A 17,764-nucleotide genomic window follows, 5' to 3' on the forward strand; every position below is an offset into this window, starting at 1 on the left:
AATTGAACATTTCCCCAGAAAGCTCTCCATGGTCCTACAAATTTTGTAAAGTGTGAGCATGTCAATGCTCACATGGAAAGTCACAAGTATGTGATCTCTAGAAGCCAAGGACAAAACTTGAGGACAGCAAGTGTGAATGGGGATGAGGTCACAATGCTTCCTTCTGTCTTTTAAGCAGAGCATCATGCAGGATGAGCAGGGGCAGAGAAGAAATGGAGCACCTTGAATCACGTGGGGACAGAAAGCAGAGAGCTTTGCCATAGGCTAGTGTGCCGCAAAGGGAGATCTGCTTAGGAAAGACTTGAAAATAAATGAGGAACATTCAGTGGGAGTGGGGGGAAGATGCTGATGAGTGACTCTGCTCAGAGGTCTTGTCTCTGACACAGACAATAATTGCTTAAGACATCCGGGGGACACCCCCAGGAAGCAGGTTATGAATCCAAGACAAGAGGACCAACCAGAAAATAAAGACCAGGAGACTGGGAGGGTGAGCTTGGATTGGAACCAAAGGTGGTAGCAGCAGGGACAGACCAGAGAAAGGAAGCAAACACAAACATCTGGCTGCTGTGTGAGACACCAGGCTGTCATGAACAAGCTGTGTAATTGGAAATTGCCTACTTCAACAGTCAGTCCTTTTCTCAAATGACATAAAAATGCTTTAGCTAGAGCTGGCTGAAAAATAATTAACTCCCTGGGAAAAAGGAAAGAATAGATTCTGAAGCATGGCAGGGTGAATGCCAGATGGCTGGGGTTTGGGGAGTGACTGAGGGGTAAGGGATGAGGTCCCTGTGTGTGTAATGATCACTCCAGGGGCCTTCTGGAAAAGGGAGCAATAGGGCTATGGCTGAAGGAGCACATGGGGCAAAAATGGTGTCTGTTTTGTTTGGAGGCTACTTGAGTGCTGTTGGAAATGACCCAGCACAGGCAGGTGATGATAAGGCCAGGGAGAGGAGATGGCCTGGACCTAGCCTTTGCTCTAGCACCGGCTGTTTCCTTTAGCAGAAGCCAAAGATTCCTGACTCCTACCCTCCAAGGATTCGCTTGATTCCAATCACTGTCTCCATCCTTTTGTTCATTTTCTGCTCCCCCATTTCTGTTCTAAACACTCTCATACCAGAGAGTCTGACCCACCATTAGGCACAGATGCCTGGGTACGTGGCCAAGGAGGTGGAGAGAAGTGTCAGGGAAGGGAAGCATGAGGGCAGGGTTGAGTCGAGTCAGGGATGGGAGATGAAACAATAGGCAATGAAAAAATGGGTGGGGAGAAAGTGGTTTTGGGGGCTCAGGGAATGTGGGTTATGGGTCAAGCTGGCCAGGGGTGCAGGGGACAGAAACTGTGAATAGGCATGAGGAACAGGGAAGTCACAACCGGCCTGAGAGTGAAGCAGAGAAGAGGCAGTTCCTCCCACTTTGATGAAGTAAGGCCCTAAATCACTCAGCCCCTCAGACAGCACCCCCAGAGGTGCATTGGCTACAGCCTTCACAGGGCCCCCAGGGCAAATTCTTCCATTTGCTTTCTTGTTCTCCTCTGGATCAGTTCCAAATCTTTACCCCCTCCCCACCTCCACCCCACTCTGTCCCTTTCTCAACACAGACTGTACTTAAAAAAAAAAATCCAAAAATCATGTCTGGACGTGGTGGCTGTTGCCTGTAATCCCAGCACCTTGGAAAACTAGCTTTGAGCCTAGGAGTTTGAGACCAGCCTGGGTAATAGGATGAAACCCGGTCTCTACAAAACATAGAAAAAATTAGCTGGGCATGGTGGTTCACACCTATAGTCTCAGCTACTTGGGAGGGTGAGGTGGGAAGATCACCTGAGCCTGGGAGGTTGAGGCTTCGGTGAACTGTGATTGCACCACTGCACTCCAGCCTGGGCAATAGAGTGAGACCCTGTCTCAAAAAATAAAATCCCAATACAAAAAATCCCTTGAGAAATTATCTCCCTCAGCTTTCTTTATAAATTAATCTGCCTCGAAATCACCCTAACCCTTCCTTTTGGTGCAGAAACTAAAATACATGCCAGTTTAAGATCTGTTCTCCCCAAGAGGCTTGATCCCCTCTTCTTCCTCCCTTGCCCCACCACTCTATCCTGACACTCATATGTCATCAAAGTCTCCCAGGAGTCTCCATTAAGTTGTAGGCTGCTGAAGTCTCCTCTGCCCTTGACTGTGGTCCATCTCTCTCTGGTGACATCCCCTTTCTCCTTCTTTCTCTGCCATGCATCTTTTAGAAGTTGTTTACTTTCTCATCTACCACTCAACCCGAACCAGGGCCACTTGCCCTCTGCTCCCTCTACTGCTAACACCACCACCGATCACGTCTACCATCTTTAATCTGTGGACTTTTCATGCTGTATCTTCCCAGGTTTCTGCCCTTTTTACAACATTGACCACGCTCATCTTCTTGACGCTATGATACAGCTTCCAAGACACCCTACATTCCCAGTGCTGCCCTTTCAGCTTTGCCTGTCACTTTCCCGTCTCTTGCCTGGGCTCCTCTACCCACCACATTCATGATGATGTTGCTCAGGGTTCTCCCCTTAACACTTGCTTTTTCCAGTCTTTGCCTACTCTCTGTGATCTTAATGGCCTCCATGCTGTTGACTCCCAAACATTTATCTTTGTGTATTGCATCTCCCTGAGCTTTAGATTTATACACTCAACTGTCTGCTGAACACATTTGTATATTCCATAAGCTTCCCCAAATCAGCATGTCAAAAACTGAATTCATAAACTCCCTTTATTCCCCAAGCTGGCTTTTATTACTCTTTTTTGCTGCAAAATCACCATCCACCTAAGTTTCTCCCACTATGTTGTCCTGGCAACATCCAACCAGTCACCAGATCTTGCCACTTTTGTCTCTTGTATATTTCTGGCAGCTGTCACCCCTCTCGCACCCTATTTCTGTGGTCCTGGTTAGGCTCAGGATCCATGGCCTTTCACTGGGGCCATGACAGTGGCCTCTCACTTAGGGTCCTGTGTGGCTGGCTCCTGCAGGCTTCTCCAGACTGCAAGTCTGTAGAGCAGATCTTGCCTTCTGTGCCCCAGTGGCTTTAAGGGCGCTGTCTTTACTGTTCCCAATTTTAAGGCTGGCAATTCCCACCACACACCTTGTTTCAGTGCCTATTCATTTGCTAACTGGGTTCCTTATGTTGATGTATTAGTTTGCTAATGCTACTCTAACAAAATACCACAAATTGACTGGCTTAAAACAACAGATATGTATTCCCAAACAGTTCTGGAGAGTAGGATTCTGAAATCAAGGTGTCAGCAGAGCTGTATGAGTCCATTCTTGCACTGCTATAAAGAAATACCTTAAACTGGGTGATTTATAAAGAAGAGGTTTAATTGGCTCATGGTTCCATTGGCTATTCAGGAAACATAGTGGCTTCTGCTTTTGGGGAGGCCTCAGGAAACTTACAATCATGGAAGAAGGGGAAGGGGAAGCAGGCACATCTTACATGGCCAGAGCAGGAGCAAGAGAGAGAGGTGGGAGGTACCACACACTTTTAAACAATGAGATCTCATGATAACTCACTATACCATAACAAAGTGGATGGCTCTAAATCAGTAATGAGAACTCCACCTCCATGGTCCAATCACCTCCCACCAGACCCCACCTCCAACACTGGGAATTACAAGTAGATTTGAGATTTGGACAGGGTCACATATCTAGACCATGTGATTCCACCCCACCCCCTTCCAAATTTTATGTCCTTCTCAAATTTCAAAATATAATCATGCCTTCCCAACAGTCCCCTAAAGTCTTAACTTATTCCAACATTAACTCATAAGTCCAAAGTTCGAAGTGTCATCTGAGACAAGGCTAGTCATTTCCATCTATGATCCTGTAAAATAAAAAACAAATTAGTTACTCCCAATATACAATGGGGGTACAGGCATTGGGTAAATACTCCCATGGGGGTACGAGCATTGGGTAAATACTCCCAAAAGGGAGAATGTGGTCAAAATAAAAGGGCTACAGGCCCCATGCAAGTCCAAAACCCAGTAGGTCAGTCATTAAACCTCAAAGCTCCAAAATAATCTCCTTTGACTCCACGTCTCACATCCAGGGCACTCTGGTGCAAGGAATGGGCTCCTTCCCAAGGCCTTGGGCAGCTCCAACGCTGTGGCATTGCAGCGTTCAGCCTCTGTGGCTGCTCTCAAGAGCTGATGTTGAGTGCCTGCAGCTTTTCCAGGTAGAGGGTGCAATCTGCTGGTGAATCTGTCATTCTGGGGTCTGGAGGATGGTGACCCTCTGCTCACAGCTCCACTAGGTAGTGCCCCACTACCCAACCCCACATTTCCTCTCTGCACTACCCTAGTAGAGGTTCTCCATGAGGCTCTGCCCCTGGAGCAGGCTTCTGCTTGGACATCAAGGCTTTTCCATACATCCTCTGAAATTCAGGCAGAGGTTCCCACACCTCAATTCTTGCACTGTGTGCACCTGCAGGCTTAACAGTATGTGAAAGCTTCTAAGGCTTATGGTTTGTACCCTCTGGAGCAGCCACCTGAGTTATAAATGGGTCCCTTTGAGCTACAGCTGGAGCTGGACTGGCTGGGATGCAGGGAGCAGTGTCTGGAGGCTGTGTTGGGCAGTGAGGCCCTGGCCCTGGACCAAAAAAACATTCAGTCCTCCTAGGCCTTCTAGGCCTGTGATGGGAGGGGCTGCCGCAGTGTTCTCTGAAGTGCCTTCAAAGCCTTCTCCTCATTGTCCTGGCTATCAGCACTTGGTTCCTCTTACACAAATTTCTGTATCCAGCTTAAATTCATTCCCAGAAAAGAGGTTCTTCTTTTCTACCACGTGGCCAGGCTGAAAATTTTCCGCTTTTATGCTCTGCTTCTCTTTTAAATATAAGTTCCAGTTTCAGGTCATTTCTTTGCTCATGCATGTGAGCATAGGCTGTTTGAAGCAGTTAGGTCATATCTTGAATACTTTGTTGGTTAGAAATTTTTTCTGCCAGATACCCCAAATCATCACTCTCAAGTTCAAGGTCCCACAGATCCTTAGCTCTTTGCTAACACATAACAAAAGTGACATTTTCTCCAGTTGCCAATATATTCCTTATCTCTGTCTGAGTCCTGGGCCTCATTGTCCATATCACTATGAGTATTTTGGTCACAACCATTCAGTAAGTCTCTAGGAAGTTTAAACTTTCCCTCATCTTTCTGTCCTCTTCTGAGCCCTCTGTACTCTTCCAACCTCTGCTCATTACCTGATTCCAAGGTTGATTCCACATTTTTAGGTATCTTTATAGCAATGCACCACTCCAAGTACCAATTTTCTGTATTAGTCTGTTCTTGCATTGCTATAAAGAAATACCCAAGACTGGGTAATTTATAAAGAAAAGAGGTTTAATGGCTCACAGTTTTGCAGGCTGTACAGGAAGCATAGTGGCTTCTACTTCTGGGGAGGCCTCAGGAAACTTATAATCATGGCAGAAGGCAAAGGAAAAGCAGGCATGTCTTACATGGCCAGAGCAGGAGCAAGAGAGAGAGTTGGGAGGTGCCACACACTTTTGAGAAAACAGATCATGAGCACTCTCCCACTATAAAACCAGTACTAATGAGGGATGGTGCTAAATCACTCATGAGAACTCTGCCCCCATGATCCAATCACCTCCCACCAGGCCCTACCTCCAACACTGGGAATTACAATCCGACACGATTTTGGGTGGGGACACAGAGCCAAACCATATCAATGGCCATGCTCATGCTCCAGTTTCTGTGGTTGCAGGCAATTCTTGGTGTTCCCTGGTGTGCAGCTACATAACTCTAATTTCTGCCTCCGTCATCACACAGCATTCTCCCTGTATTTCTGTGTCTTCACATGGCATTCTTCTCTCCGTGTGAGTCTCTGTGACTCTTCCTCTCTTATAGGGACACCAGTCATATTGGATTAAGAGGCACCCTAATGACTTTATCATAACTTGATTACATCTGCAAAGACCCTATTTCCAAATAAGGTCACATTCTCAGGTACCAGGGTTAGGATTTCAGCATATCTTTTTGGAGACACAATTCAATGCATAACAGTTGGGAATATCTTTCTTACATTTATTTGCATGCCTAGTTCTTTGTTAAGATTCAAATCTCCTCTCAGGTTTTCTTTCCTGCAGGAAGAATTCCGAAGATGCCTTGCACCCATTTCCATCTTGGTGGCACCACCATATCACATTGAAGTTATATTTTTATATGCCTTCTCCCCTGTTGGTCTACTAGCCCCTCAAGGCCAAGGATATTCATATATGCCTAGGGCAAAGCCTGCTGTCTAATAGATGATATTCAAAGCAGAATGTAGATTTTCTGTGTGTGTAGTTTAAATCTATTTTTTCTTTGTTGCGAGTTCTTATTGTGAAAAGAAAAATTATGTTTTCCAAATCATATACCCTGAAGGCACCCAAGAAAGATCCACTGGCATGTAGAAATAATACATTAGAATATCTATTTACATATTTTATGTCTTCCTTTAAAAGCTTTTTGTCAAATGTGTATTATTATGTTTATATTATTTTTGTACATAGTACAGATATAAAATCTAGAAATATTAATAAGTAATCAATAACATTAGTAAATAAAACAAATATTGGCACATGCTAACATATATCTCTATGTTTTCCTTTTAAATGATAACAGTTACTAATTTAAAGTGGCTTCACCAGGGTAGGCAAAATAATCACATTTGCAAAAACACTGAGCACTCTGGCTCATATTCAAATGACCCATCCTCTTTGATCCATCAGGGCTTCAACTCCTGTTGTACTGAGCCTCTGGTTTTAAAAAATTAACATTTTCCACTCCAGTCTAGGCTATAGAGAGAGACCTCAGCTCAAAAAACTAATAGTATTTAAGAATACATGAGACTTAATACCTCCAGGAATACTTTCATAAAATTTTTCTTGTGGAAAATGTCAAGCATTGACACAAATAGGAGATTAGTAAAATAACCCCCTGCCTGCCCACCACCCAGCTTCAGCAATGAACACTCGGACAATCCTGTTTCGGTCACTCCCCACTCCCACCCCCGTGTCAGTTACCCGTCCTCCCACATTATGATTTTTCAAAAAGTTTAATTGAAGTATGACGTACATACACATGTATATGTATACACAGGCACAGAAAAGCATATGCTATAAAATTAAAGCACAGTGAATTTTCATAACCCCAAACCATTTGTGTAAATGTAAATCCCAGATGCCCACCTCGTCCTATCTACTGGTCACTATCTCCACCCTCCACCCCACTCTCCTCACCTCAACAGCATGGGTTTGTGATTTTCTTTTTGCTTTTGTACTTCATGTAAATGAAATCATACTTATCCTGTATTATTTGAAGCTAATCCCACAATCATGTGATCGTATTCATAAATATTTCAATATGTGTCTCCAAAAGATAAGAACTTTAAAGAAATGACCACAATACTGTTATATAATTAGATTTCTACCCTCTGTATTTCCCTATTCAATCTTGGCTGCCACAATCAGACAGACAGAAAATGTAAGGTCACTTTTTTCTTGCATCTGCAGGGGAAACCTTAGCAGCAGACAGTAATTATTCTAGTCTGTCAAATAGATGCAAATATAATTGAATTTTTAAAGAGATGTGTTGTTAATACCAACATATCACTATCTCTGGGAATGAGTGGAGGAGATAGTTGTGAGGGTCGTTTACTGCCAGCAGTGTAAGTTGGGGCATGGGGCAGGTTGTTTACTGCGCCATGTTCTCCTCTGCCACTTCGTGAGGTTTTACACACCCCAGATTCAACAGTGACAGGGCTGGGGATCAAATGTCTCCACTCACACCTGTGCTGGTTGCTGATGTTTATTCTTTAGTGTGTTTCTCCTAAGGTAGTTACACAAAGTCCTCTTTGGGAAATTGGAAGAGCTGGAATTGGGGGAAACTGATCCTGGTTATGACTTCAGGTGAGGATAAATCTGCTTGTCCTGCTGTCCTTGACTGCACTGTAGAGGAAGAATGTATCTTTTGAGCATTCATGTCAAGGATCCCTGACTGGAGAAATCCTTCTACAGCTGCACTCAGGGCATCTTGTAAAATGTATAGGTAAAGCAGAGATCTGCTGAAGTCCTTCACTTGTCAGAGACATAAGTACCCTTGACTCAAACGCTCCAGCACCCCGCCCCCGAAATCTTCCAGAGCCCTTGCCCTAATGTTGGTTCTATTCTAAGTCCATGAATGGAGCCTCTTGTTCCAGTCATGTCAGCCTGTGGAACTCAGTTCTGCCAGATTTTCACAGAAAATGCAATCACACTAGCATTGTGTGAGCCATTGGCTTAAGGCTGAGAGCGTAAGTCAGAGGCCACACCACCTCCCAGACAGCCTCCTCCAGCTCCAGCCTTCTTCCCCCACCAGAGAGAACCTAGGGGCTTATTCCTTCAGGAGTAAACACATTCCTCTCTTCCCCAGGGTGAGTTGTCCCACTGCCTTCCTTTCCAAATCCCCTGCCCACAGACTCTCAGCCAGTTTTCGGACTGACTTGTCAATGATTCATGTTCAAATATTACAGAAGTCATAATAAGTGGTCAATAAATATTTCCAGAATTAAACTCTCCCTGCATGTTGGCTATTAAAAGAGGAAAGAAACTTAACATTTGCTGGGTGCTGTTATATGCCAATCATGATGCTACAGTCTCTCACAAATAATATCTTACTTAATTCTCGCAACAGCCTTGTGAAAAAGGCACTATTATCCCTAGTTGGAAAGATAAGGAAACTGGCCAGGTCCAGTGGCTCATGCTTGTAATCCCAGCATGTTGGGAGGCCGAGGCTGGGGGCAGATCACTTGAGGTCAGGAGTTCAAGACCAGCCTGGCCAACATGGTGAAATCCCATCTCTACTAAAAATACCAACAATTAGCCAGATGTGGTGGCGCATGCCTGTAATTCCAGCTACTCAGGAGGCTGAGGCATGAGAATCACTTGAGCCCAGGTCGGGGAGGTTGCAGTGAGCTGAGATTCTGCCATTGTACTCCAGCCTGGGAGGCAGAGCACAACCATCTCAAAATAAATAAATAAAAGGAAACTGATGCTTAGAGGGATGAAGTGATTTGCTCGAAGTCATCCAGTTAGTAACTGAGGACAAGCACTCAGATCTCTGTTCTCACAGTCTTACACAGTAGTTGTATCACTGTGGATAACTTTGTCCAGCTCAGGATGCTTGTAATGCTTCCACAACATCCCCTCTGAGTGGGTGTCCAGTCTTGGCTTCTTTGTCTATGAGGATAGATGGCTCACCTATTTGAGGAGCCCCATTTCACTTGTGAAGAGATCTATAGCTAAAAACGTCTGACTTATATTGAGCTGAGTTGTAAGTCTTTTTTTTTCTTTTTTTAAAATTGTTTTATTATTATACTTTAAATGTTAGGGTACATGTGCACAATGTGCAGGTTTGTTACATATGTATACATGTGCCATGTTGGTGTGCTGCACCCATTAACTCGTCATTTAGCATTAGGTATATCTCCTAATGCTATCCCTCCACCCTCCCCCCACCCCACAACAGTCCCCGGTGTGTGATGTTCCCCTTCCTGTGTCCATGTGTTCTCATTGTTCAATTCCCACCTATGAGTGAGAACATGCGGTGTTTGGTTTTTTGTCCTTGCGATAGTTTGCTGAGAATGATGGTTTCCAGTTTCATCCATGTCCCTACAAAGGACATGAACTTATCATTTTTTATGGCTGCATAGTATTCCATGGTGTATATGTGCCACATTTTCTTAATCCAGTCTATCATTGTTGGACATTTAGGTTGGTTCCAAGTCTTTGCTATTGAAACAGTAATCGCTTGGTACCTACCCTTTCTCAAAAAATAACACACAAAAAATAAGATCACACAGGGCATGATTGCTCATGCCTGTAATCCCAGCATTTTGGGAGGCTGAGGAGGGCAGATCACAAGGTCAAGAGATAGAGACCATCCTGGCCAACATGGTGAAACCCCGTCTCTACTAAAAATACAAAAATTAGCTGGGTATGGTGGCAAACGCCTGTAGTCCCAGCTACTTAGGATTCTGAGGCAGGAGAATTGCTTGAGCCCAGGAGGTGGAGGTTGCAGAGATTGTGCCACTGCACTCCAGCCTGGTGACAGAGTGAGATTCCGTCTCAAAAAATAAATAAATGAATAAATAAATAAATAAATAAATAAATAAATACATACATACATAAATAAGATTACTTTTTAATAGTGAGAAGAGTCCTTGTGTTCTCAAGACCAACATGACAAGTATTCCAATCCTACTAACACTCCTGAAACTTATATAAGCATACCACTTATGAGCAGATAAGGATTGCTGATCAATCAAATAATTCAATGATAACCAAAAGATGGGAGTTCTTCATTAGATATCAAAGTAGACAAGTGGTATTTGTTTGACTCAACATTCTTTGCTTTAGGAAATCACCTCTTTCTATGTGGGCTTGAGGGATCTGTCAATCATATTGCCTCATCCTCTTGGCAGATACGGGCTACCACTCAACTCAGGATGGCCACTCAGAATAGTCCCTTCTCAGGCACTGGGCTGGGTGCTAAAATCTGGGGTATCTCACGGCTCAGGCCAGTCTCATTTTCTTTCTCTATCTACTCTCAATCCTTAGGTGATGTCCAGTCCCATGGCTCTAAATATTATCTAAATGTCAGTAACTTGCATATGTTTTATATATATATGTATATGTATATGTATAACTGTCTGTTCAGTATTTCTCCATGGCTGTCTAACAGGCATCTTACATTTAGCATGTTTGAAACTTAGATCTCTGGCCCGGTGTGTTGGCTCACACCTGTAATCCCAGAACTTTGGGAGGCTGAGGTGGGAGAATTGCTTGAGCCCTGGAGATCTAGGCTGCAGTGAGCTGTGATGGTGCCACTGCACTCCAGCCTGAGTGATAGAGCGAGACTCTGTCTCAAAAAAATAAGTAAATAACTAAAACTGAGCTCTCTAGATCCACTTCACTTAATGTATGTCTCTCATAATTTACCACATTTTGGTAAGCAGCAATTCCATTTCATCACTTGGAAAAACTCTCAGAAATCACCTTGAACTCTTTGCCTTCTACACACAATCTATGAGCAAATTCCACCTCTAGCTTCAAAATATGCTCCAAATCATACCTCTTTAAATCTCTTGAAATATTGTGATTTTGCTGGAAACCATGATGACAATTGCATCCATAGCATCAGATAGGAATCTGATTCCCTGACCCTCCCTTGTTCTCTGAGGAAGAGAAAAGCAGCCCCTGATAACTGGGATCTGCCTGGCACTCACACACAGAACACCCACATCAGACAAAGTCACTCTGTGACTAAGACGGATTAAGACAAAAACAAAAACATTGTCCAAATGCAAAAGTGACCAAACATCTTCCTAGCTTGGTTAATATGAGTGATTGCTGCTTCTTTACCAAATTTTGAGCCTCACTCTGTTCTTCCCACCTTCAAGATAAGAATGATTAAGATACATAGCTATGGATTAGCCTGATGGCACCCAAAGCCCCACTTCCTTAATCCCAACTCTCAAATCACCTGACAGGACCCTAAACCCTGCAGTAAGTTACACCCATTTTTTTAAACCAAGACATTCCACACTTCTCCTTATTGCAACAAATCAATAAAACCAAACTACAGACTGGTGGTCTTTGGCTGGAGGGCACTCCTACCCCTACAATCTAATCTCTGCACAACATCATGTAGAACCTTCTAAAGCATCAGAACACATCACTGTTCTGCTGAACACCCTTCCATAGCATCCTGTCTTACTTAGGGCAAAGTACAAAGTACTTATCATAGTCTATAAGGCTCTATATGATAGCCAACCCCAAACCCCAAATCTCATCTCGTACTACTCCCTTCTTTGTCCTTGACTCTAGAGGCAATGGTTTTCTTGCAGTTTCCTAAGCATGATGAACAGCTTCCAATCTCAGGGCCTCCATATTTGCTGTTTCCTAAATCTGGATTACTCTTTCCCCAGATGTGGATATTCACAGAGCTTACTTTCTCACTTCCTTCAGGTTTTTGCTTAAATATCAATATTACATCATCAGAGAGGCTGTCCCTGCCATCCTATCCAGAAAGAACCCCTCACAATGACACCTTATCACCTTACCATACTTTTTTCTTCTTTATCACATACCTCATCACAGGACATGTTGCATCTCAAAATCTTAAGCTTCAAGAGGCAGAAGAGTGATTGTTGTCACTGCTGTACCTTCAGCACTAGAGCAGTATATGCCACACAAATTAAATTAAGGTTTATTGAATAAATGAATTAATAAATAAATCTGAAGGTGGGCACATGGACTAAGCTAGGCCAATAAGAATCCTTCCATGAGATACTGTCCAGGGGCACTGGGAACAGAAAGCTCCTCTTCTTTTGTCAATCACAATTCAAGGGTCTAAATTTCAGACTGCCAGTGGCCTTCTTGTCTACTGGGGGTGGGTTGGGGAGACTGCTGCTGAGAGTGAAGCCAACATTCTGAGGGAACAAGGTGGAAGGAGGTCACAAGACAGCCCTGATAACATCACTTGAGCCCCTGGATTCAGCTGGGCCTAATGCAGTTCTACTACAGACTGTCCAATTATTTGAACCAATAAATGCTATTTTATTGCCTAAGTGAATTTTTTTTTTGAACAGAGTCTCACTTTGTCACTCAGGCTGGAGTGCAGTGGCAACATCTCAGCTCACTGCAATCTCAGTCGATTCTCATGCCTCAGCCTCCTGAGTATCTGGGTTTACAGGTGCACACCATCATGCCCGGCTAAATTTTATATTTTTAGTAGAGATGGGTTTTTGCCATGTTGGCCAGGCTGGTCTTGAACTCCTGCCTCAGGTAATCTGCTGGCCTCAGGTTCCCAAAGTTCTGGTATTACAAGCATGAGCCACCATGCACAGCTATTGCCTGAGTGAATTTAAGTCACTTGAAGCAGAAGGAGTTCTAATTAATATAGACACCTTCCTAAGGCATGGCTTGTGGGTTTGACTATGATATTCCAGGTACATCCAAATGACAGCACAGGGCAGAACAACATGCCTTTATCTCCTCTGTTTTTTAGACTTCACATTCTGTGATCACAGCCTGAGATGATGTTTTTCTATTGGCCAGCATATCACAATGTTGGTGCCTATTGAGCTTATTCTACAGAGGTACCTTGTTTCCTGAAAAACAAAAACAAAAACAAAAAAAACTCCCCCTTTACATCCAGTTGCACCTTGTGGAGGCTAGACGGTTTTTCCTTATTGCTTAGGTGACTATTTCTATGAAAGAATGTCAAGGACATCACCTGCAAGACTGGTTCTACTTTCAACAGAGGAAGAGTATCAGTATGCTGGACCTTTGTCTGAGAGAATAAATTCAGACTGACTTCTATGCAGGTCTTAGAAAATGCCCAATGGAGGGAAATGTCAATGGGAGGTCCTTGAATGGATAAGTAGTTCATCCACTTCTCCATGCACACCATCATCCCATTCATTTACAGAAGCATCATTTCAGAATTTTCTTAATTATTTGCCTGAGGCTTTCATCAAACAAAGATCACTGCAAGATACAGTCATTATTGCATTATCTCTGCAAGACACAGTAAAAATATTATTGCACTCACCATCTATTACGTTTCCTGGTGTTAACTAAGTAAACTGTCACAGGAGAAATGACATTTAAAATTAATAAAAGAAAACACTTGGCTTCTCCTGAGGAAATGGCATGCTTTCTCCTTGTGATATTAAGAATAAAGTAACTGATTCTGCTTGCCTTTCACATTGGCTCCTGGGAAGCTCAAGGTCAGTCTTCTTTTTTTGTTTGTTTGTTGAAGCTTAACTATAGACATTCTCTTGGCTCTGAGGAGGGTGTCTGTACATTTCATTAACTTTTTGCTTTGATTCTAATCTCCTAATTTTAATAGTATTTTCTCCAAATCCTGTCTTTATTTTTTCTTTTTTAAATCATAATTTCATTGAGTATGTTCTTGTCATTATGACCTAATTTTGTGCATGTGTTTATAACAAAGTCCTTTCGGCTGAGTCCAGAGTCCTAACACAGCCTTAATCATGAGGAACTAATAATAGCTCTTGGACAAATTAAATGATCTCCTGAGATCTCATTTTCCTCACCTGAAAAATGAGGTCATTGGGTTCTTTCAGCCCTAACTTCCTCCTTAATTGGATAGAGCCTCAGAGCATTGAAGGATTTCATTTTCTTCATAGATGTACACATGGGCATCACCAGACTGTTCCTCATTCCTGCAGTGATGTAGCTCACATTTGCTTTAGAATTTTGCTCAGTTTTTAGTGGAATGCATTTCTTACCATCTGCATTAGTCTTCTCAGGCTTCTGTAACAAATTTTCACAAACTAATTGACTTAGCCAACAAAAATTAATTATCTCAATCTGGAGGTTAGAAGTCTGAAATCAGTATCATAAGACTGAAATCAAGGTGCCAGTAAGACTGAGATCCCTTTGCAGGCTTTGGGGAGAATCTGTCCCTTGCCCCTTCCAGCTTCTAGTGGCAGCCAGTATTCCTTCATTTATGGCTACTTCACTCCAATCTCTGTGGTCACATTGCCTTTTCCTCTTCTCCATGTGTTCTCTTATAAGGACGCTTGTGATTGCATTTATGACCCACCTTGATAATCTAGGATGATCTCCTCATGTCAAGATCCTTAACGTAGTCACATCTACAAAGATTCTTTGTCCTTACAACATTTACAAGTTCTAGTGGTTAGAACCTCATATTTTGGAGCCAACTTCCTCATTTTATACCAGCCTTGTCAATGCCATGAGCAAGGACAGGAGATAAGTGGTTGCAGTGGCATTTCAGCCTCTGATTCATAGCTGTGACCTTTGTAAAATCAATCATAGAGACGGTGTCAATGGGGATGGCTCTGGCATTCTTAAATGCATTGGACTTTTTCAGGCAAAGAAGATAGAGACCAAGTCTATGGATCTAGGGTCTAGGCTTCCTGTTAAGTAAACAATGAAACCCTCAATGCCCCAGCACCCTGCTTGAGACGGGAAACAGATGACCTGTTCAAAGATGTTTTGTTCTTTTCTCTTCTAGGTCACTATTCTGAGTGAGGGTGGTGTGGGAGGGAAAAACTGCAGAAGCAACTGAAAACCTTCCATAGACAATATTTTGCTGGAAATGTAAAGTTCTCAGATCCACGATCTACCAGCTCCCAAGACTTTTGGCTTTTGGCTTTCTGCTGTCTCTCTCTCTCTATCTCTTCCTTTCTCCGTACACACATGGCTGATAGGTAAGATTGTTAATAAACATTTTTTATTTAAATACATTAATTCAAAATCCCAATCTCAAAACTCATTACCTGGTTTTTCCCTGTATGACACTGGCAAGTCACTACACCTTTCTAGACCTCAGTTTGCTCATTTGTAACTTGAAGGGGATGAGCAGTGAGGGCACAGGCAGGAAGGGACGTGCAGCATTATGAACACTGCATGATGTAGTGGAACAGCCCATGCTTCAGGGCCAGGTAGACTAGAATTAGAAACTTGGCTCTGACACTCTGCTAGTAGGGTACTCTGAGCAAGTTGCTTTTCTCTCTGAGTCACAGGCTCCTCATCTATAAAATGGGGATACCAATTGGTATGAGGATTCATGGAGGTAAAATATCTTGTATAGAGCCTACACATAGGCATTCTCTGTTATCTATATCTAAATCTAGAACTATCAAGGATATAGATAGATAGATAGCAATAGGAAAATTATATATATGTATATATATATATAAAATAAGATGTCCATAGGTAATATCTATCTATCTATCTATCTATCTATCATCTATCTATCTATCATCTATCATCTATCATCTATCTCTCTTTCTATCCATCCATCTGATATGGCTTGGCTGTGTCCCCAGCCAAATCTCAACTTGAATTATATCTCCCAGAATTCCCACATGTTGTGGGAGGGACCTAGGGTGAGGTCATTGAATCATGGGAGACAGTCTTTCCCTTGCTATTCTTGTGATAGTGAATAAATTTCATGAGATCTGATAGGTTTCTTAGGGGTTTCTGCTTTTGCTTCTTCCTCATTCTCTCTTGCTGCCACCATGTAAGAAGTGCCTTCACCTCCTGCCATGATTCTGAGGCCTCCCCCGCCATGTGGAACTGTAAGTCCAATTAAACCTCTTTTTCCTCCAGTCTTGAGTATGTCTTTATCAGTGAGAAAATGGACTAACACAGTAAATTGGTACCAGGAGTGGGGTGTTGCTGAAAAGATACCTGAAAATGTGGAAGCCACTTTGGAACCAGGTAACAGGCAGAGGTTGGAACAGTTTGCAGGGCTCAGAAGAAGACAGGAAAATGTGGGAAAGTTTGGAACTACCTAGAGACTTGCTGAATGGCTTTGCCCAAAATGCTGATAGCGATATGGACAATAAGGTCCAGGCTGAGGTAGTCTCAGATGGAGATGAGAAACTTGTTAGGAACTGGAGTAAATGTGACCCTTGTTATGTTTTAGCAAAGAGATTGGTGGCATTTTGCCCCTGCTGTAGAGATCTGTGGAACTTTGAACTTGAGAAAGATGATTTATGGTATCTGGCAGAAGAAATTTCTAAGCAGCAAAGCATTCAAGAGGTGACTTGGGTATTGTTAAAAACATTCTGTTTTATAAGGGAAGCAGAGCATAAAAGTTTGGAAAGTTTGCGGCCTGACTATGTGATAGAAAATAAAAACTCATTTTCTGGGGACAAATTCAAGCCAGCTGCTGAAATTTGCATAAGTAGCAAGGAGCCTAGTGTTAATCCCAAGACCACAGGGAAAATGTCTCCAGGCCATGACAGAGACCTTCACAGCAGCCCCTCCTATCACAGGCCTGGAGGCACAAGAGGAAAAAGTGGTTTTGTGGGCCAGACGCAAGGTCCCCGTGCTTTGTGTAGCTTAGGGACTTGGTACCCTGTGTCCCAGCTGCTCCAGATGTGGCTGAAAGGGGCCAATGTATAGCTCAGTCCATGGTTTCAGAGGGTGGAAGTCCCAAGGCTTGGCAGCTTCCATGTGGTTTTGAGCCTGCACGTGCACAGAAGTCAAGAATTGAGGTTTGGGAACCTCCACCTGGATTTCAGAAGATGTATGGAAATACCTGGATGTCCAGGCAAAGGTTTGCTGCAGAGGTGGGGCCCTCACAGATAACCTTTGCTAGGGCAATGTGGAAGGGAAATGTGGGTCAGAGCCCCTACACAGAGTACCTACTGAGACACAGCCTAGTGGAGCTGTGAGAAGAGGGCCACCATCCTCTAGACTCCAAAATGGTAGATCCACTGACAGCTTGCACCATGTTCCTGGAAAAACCACAGACATTCAATGCCAGCCTATGAAAGCAGCGGGAGGGGGGCTGTACCCTGCAAAGCCACAGGGGCAGAGCTGCCCAAGACCATGGGAACTCACCTCTTGCATCATTGTGACCTGGATGTGAGACCTGGAGTCAAGGGATCACTTTGGAGCTTTAAAATTTGACTGCCCTGATGGATTTCAGACTTGCATGGGCCTTGTAACCCCTTCGTTTTGTTCATTTTCTCCCATTGGAACAGCTGTATTTACCCAATATCTGTACCCCCATTCTATCTAGGAAATAACTAGCTTGCTTTTTATTTTATAGGCTCATAGGCAGAAGGGACTTGCCTTGTCTCAGATGAGACCTTGGACTGTGGACTTTTGGGTGAATGCTGAAATAAGACTTTGGGGGACTGTTGGGAAGGCACAATTGGTTTTGAATTGTGAGGACATGAGATTTGGAGGGGCCGGGGT

At 43.3% G+C, this 17,764-nt stretch overlaps 1 long non-coding RNA gene across 1 annotated transcript in view; it reads left to right on the plus strand.

Moving 5' to 3' along the window:
* Nucleotides 1–196: 196 nt before the first annotated feature.
* The window catches only part of LOC131382235 (uncharacterized), an 84,058-nt gene continuing 66,490 nt past the window's right edge, over nucleotides 197–17,764 (plus strand). Inside the window, exon 1 of the long non-coding RNA XR_009211535.1 lies at nucleotides 197–487. This is a non-coding gene — a long non-coding RNA (uncharacterized LOC131382235). The remainder of the gene's footprint in view (nucleotides 488–17,764) is intronic.

Source organism: Hylobates moloch, unplaced genomic scaffold (assembly GCF_009828535.3).
Source record: "Hylobates moloch isolate HMO894 unplaced genomic scaffold, HMol_V3 SCAFFOLD_1, whole genome shotgun sequence".
In the NCBI taxonomy this organism is placed as follows: Eukaryota; Metazoa; Chordata; class Mammalia; order Primates; family Hylobatidae; genus Hylobates; species Hylobates moloch.